This window comes from Nicrophorus vespilloides, unplaced genomic scaffold (genome assembly GCF_001412225.1).
Source record: "Nicrophorus vespilloides isolate i.1.1-1 unplaced genomic scaffold, Nicve_v1.0, whole genome shotgun sequence".
NCBI lineage: Eukaryota > Metazoa > Arthropoda > Insecta > Coleoptera > Silphidae > Nicrophorus > Nicrophorus vespilloides.
Window position 1 is genome coordinate 50,184 of NW_017099577.1, and position 4,993 is coordinate 55,176.

Genomic DNA, 4,993 nt, shown 5'->3' on the forward strand with positions numbered 1-4,993 from the left:
CATAATACAATTTCGAAAGAGATTAATGAAAATTTTGTAAAAACAACAAATGAAAATTATATCAGTTTTTCTAAATTCATTACATATAAATGTATGTATTTAGAAAACGTTTACATTGCATCTCTTTTTTGATGTCTGTAAATATAATTTTTAAGTAACTTGATTTAAATAACACTTTTGTTTTAAAACAATTGAAGAAAGTTGATGATTTATAAAAATTCTCATTTTATTTTGAATATAAAAAAAAAGACTGAAACACATAAGATTTTCTTTGTTTATTGATTGAAGCAAGATTTAATTAATCGAAACTAAATGCAATTAAAGTTGCATATGTTTAATAAATTAGTTCTTAAATAAAAAAAACTAATCTGTGTTTAATTTACTAAAAAATACGATTAAAAGAAAAAAAACAACAATAAGATTTTGTTCGTTTCTGAAAAATTTATATTATGTGACATTTCTTTAATCGAATTGTTGTGTAATTAAAGTTGCAGATGTCAAAATGTGATAGTTGTTACTATAAACAAAACAAAGAACAAAAGATATTTGAGTCATGGAAACTTGATTAATTTGCAGATTTTAAATTGATGTTTTCACTGCGAAATTGCGATTGAATTATGAAACCGAAATAATAAAAAAAGAACTTATGGAAGAATGATGCTTGAATGATGCAAAACATGATCATCTAAATCCAACTTCTTCGGTTACTTCTTTCATTTTCCATTTGTTTATCATTAAGTGTTACTTTTTTTTTTGGTTACGTTTCTCTTGTAAATAATGGGTAATTGTAAAAACAAATGCTGCGTGCTGGGGATGGTGGCCTGCTTGTATTATATAAATATTTTCGAGTTCCTGCGTGGAGGAGTATCACGAGCGGAGCGAGAGATGCGGACGGGAGAGCGCGCGGGTTTTCCCGGCGGGACGGAAATAGTCCACTCCTAGTTTAGACCGAAACGACAACGACGCCGACGCCTGAAAAAATCCTGGGCTCTGCTGAAACGGCCGGACGTGGGCGTATCAGAATCGCATACAAATAAAGAAACTTATCCCGATAGAGAGAGAGAAAAAAACAACTGTTAAAGTCTTGTAATTGATTCCTTTTACGAAGATCCAGATTTGAATGGATCTTCGTCAATTTCTTAATGAAACATCTTCTCCTCTGCGTTTGGCCGCGTTTCAAACGACCGAAATAGACGCGTTTTGACGCTTTCCACGTTTTCCGTTCCGCCCGTTTTATTACGCACAGTTCAATATTCTTTCGCAAAACCCTATTTTTAGCCAACTGCAATTACTTCAATTTAAACACACTCAAACATAATATTTAATTTAAATAGTTTCATTACTAATCTACATTTAAATTTAACAAAAAAAAAACTAAAATTATTCTACAAAATCCAATTTTTTTGACAAAAGTTACTTGAAATTAATTTATTAAATAAAAATTTTATAAAAAAAAGTTATTTCATTATCTAAAATTGTATAAAAATTCAATTAGTTGCAGATTCTTAATACGAATTTGTGGAAATATTGAAATAAATTCGGTTAAGAATGTAGCTTTTTCGCAATTTTATCGCTCTGAAGAAACACACATATAATACATACAAAATGTTTCTACTACTGAATTTCTTGGCCGTCTGTCAACTTTATTATGTTCATGATTTTTCTGGGAGTGCAATTCAATACGGGTCCAGGCTTTTAAATCCCGTTACGTAAGTGAAGTAGTGGGCAACAGAAAACGAAGATGTAGTGAAAATTTATATAAATATATATCGCGTTGGCGGGCGCAGGAATTTTGTTTACGTTTATGCAACAAACCGTACAACTTTTTTTTACACACACGCACACGAAAATAATCCTTCTGGGATACGTTTTCTTTATATATATAATTTGCAGATTTCATTTCTCCGAAGATTATTATTACTTGAAAATCTGTAGTTTTCAACTATTTTACGCTGTCAAGTTTTGACAGTTTATTATAATTTCAAGTATTTGATCAATGTATCAAATTGGTTAAATTATCATTATTTTCAAAATAAAGTTAACTTTTAGGTCAAAAGTCAATTTTTTTGTAATTTTATGTGTTCGAAAATGCTACTAATATAGAAAGTATATTACGAAATTTAAGTATTTTTTGAATTTCTTGGAAAATGACAGCTGTCAAGTTGACGTTTAAAAAATATATAAGTCAAATTATAGGATCGAGTGTTTTAGGACAATTATGAGAACTGTCAAATTGACGTTTACAAAAAATGACAAATTGTAATGAAATTTCGGACTAAAATAATTGAAAATTAACTCGTATTGATTAAAAAAACGTAAATCAATTGATTATGATTAATATAAAGTTGCAATTTGATAGGTGTGCAGGAAAATTTATAGATTCGTAAGTGGAAAAATTAGATCGTGCCCTGTTTTTAAAGACAATAGCTTAATCTAAGAATAAATCGACGTTGCTGAGTAGATCACGTATAAATATAAAGAAGTCAAGGCTATATCTCTGTTCAAGTGACCCGAGTCCGAAACTGTTTTAAGTGGATCATCATCTGCACTCCTATAACGGACACGAATAATCGAAGCATGATGCAAAAAAAATACTAATAGAGTCTTTAAATACATCAAGAAAACTAATTATAAGTTAACTTCAATTGAATAGCTTAATTATTTGATCAAAAAAGTTGACAACTTTTCAATTTTGACTTTATTTTGTTGACAGTTGATTTGATTAATAAATTTAACCTTAAATAATTGACGTTTATGTTAAATGATGAATTATAGTATTTTACATTGTCAAATTTGTTCTTTACATGCATATAAGTATGTACAAGAAATGTTTGGATTCGTATTCGATTACGTCCTTAATCAAAGTCTATTTTGGAAGGTATTTTTAGACAAGATATATTTATATAAAACGGAAATCGTTCGAATCGTCGGCCGCAACTATTTTTGAAATGCAACGAGTTTACCCAGAAAAGGCGAGCGCAAAATCTAAATCCCCGACAATTAACTTAAAGAGTAGTCGAGTTTCAATTGCATGAAAGTAATGTGTCAATGTTTACTTGCCGTGCTTAAATTGATTTGCAATTAATACAGTTGGTACCGAGTGACAGGTGACAGTTAATAAGTTAATTTTTTTTTCGCTCATTAGGTTGGTAATGGAATTCGAAGTATTTGGGTCATTTATTAATAAAATTTTGCGCATCCCACTTTGTTTTGACGTTCCGACAGTTTGACGCAACGAATTTAAAGAAGAAACTAATTATAACACGAATTGCACTTTTAAATGGTGGAAATAAAAAACTTTTTATAAAGAAGTTGATGAAAACTAAAAAAAAAAATTGTATAAGGGAAGATACGATATGTTTTTGTTACCTCTGTAAAATTAGATCAAGAAGCCTGGTCTTGGCTGCGCGTTCACTGTTGTAACGCGATAGCGTTTTATATTTATAAACCGTTTCACAATTTCTATCCGCTATTCTATTTAAAGCCGAAAGATTTTCTGGTTCGGGTTTGTTTCTCTTAAGAATTTTCAATTATTTTTTTCTTAATTTGTATCAACCCGAACTGGAAATCCTTTGTTATCATGCGTTAATTGTTACTGTTGCTGTTAGTTACTTTGCCTTGTTTTGTTTTGATGAGGTTCGAAGAGGACGCGATTGAGAGATGAAGAAAAAAAAACTTAAGTCTCCTCTTCTGGTTTGAGTGAAAGTCTCTTTGGAGGTTTTTTTAGAGGATGAGTTCGAACACACACACACGCACCTACCTGTGGCCGTTGGCGATCAGGAGCTGCTGCTATCCTCTCAGCTACAGGCGTCGCGACGCTTCCAGAGCCCCCTTGTCCCCCTTCTAGCTAACGTATTCCCCTTATCCCCACTATCTCGAAACATAATTAAAAATAATTCTGGCGCTTCCAAAACGGTTTTCTACTACAGAACTCATCCAGGCGACCGACCGTTCTTCCCACGTACAACATTTCACAAAAACAAACATCAATTTCAACATATTTATAGTTGACTTGGACTTTCTTTGAACACTGAATCAATTGCGTTTTAACTACATATATAATTAGTAATTATCAATCAAAAATAACGTTGATTTTAATACTTTATTAGACATTATGTCCCACGTTGGTCACCATTTTTTTCAAAACATAATTATTTTCTATACTTTTGATTTTATATAGTTATATTCAAGCAAATAAAATAATGAAAGTAACTTGTCAATTACTTGTACAAGTACTTGTAACATATACAGTAATATGTAAGCAATACTTGCAAAGTATTGTTTCAAAGTAAATATAATTTGTAGCAAATTATTAACTTTTTTAACTTGTACAAATACAAGTACTTGCAGGAACATTTTGTACTTGTCAAGTGAAAAGAAAAATCGTACTTTTTTAACTTGTACAAATACAAGTACTTGTAGGAACATTTTGTACTTATCAAGTGAAAAGAAAAGTTGTACTTTTTTAACTTATACAAATACAAGAACTTGTAGGAACATTTCGTACTTGTCAAGTGAAAAGAAAAGTTGTACTTTTTTACAAATACACGTACTTGTAGGAACATTTTATCACTTGTAAAGTGAAAATAAAAGTTGTACTTTTTTAACTTGTACAAATACAAGTACTTGTAGGAACATTTTGTACTTGTTAAGTGAAAAGAAAAGTTGTACTTTTTTACAAATACAAGTACTTGTAGGAACATTTTATCACTTGTCAAATGAAAATAAAAGTTGTACTTTTTTAACTTGTACAAATACAAGTACTTGTAGGAACATTTTGTACCTGTCTATTAACTATTAAAACGAATATTATTCAAAGTAAATACCAAAAGTTTAAATTTTACAATCAATCTTATTAATTATAGAAATATGTAATTTTCTTTATTAGTTGTGAAGATGAAAACTAACTTCTTATATAAGTTTGGAAATCGTGACTTTTATATAAATATTAAAAAATCTAAACGTAACTTCTTACATTAGTATTGAAAACTGT

At 29.8% G+C, this 4,993-nt stretch overlaps 1 protein-coding gene across 1 annotated transcript in view; it reads right to left on the reverse strand.

Moving 5' to 3' along the window:
- The window catches only part of LOC108564804 (tropomyosin-1), a 6,124-nt gene extending 2,267 nt beyond the window's left edge, over nt 1-3,857 (reverse strand). The window contains exon 1 of the mRNA XM_017923946.1: nt 3,761-3,857. The gene's annotated coding sequence lies outside the window, so the exon portion shown is untranslated. The remainder of the gene's footprint in view (nt 1-3,760) is intronic.
- Nucleotides 3,858-4,993: the final 1,136 nt, after the last annotated feature.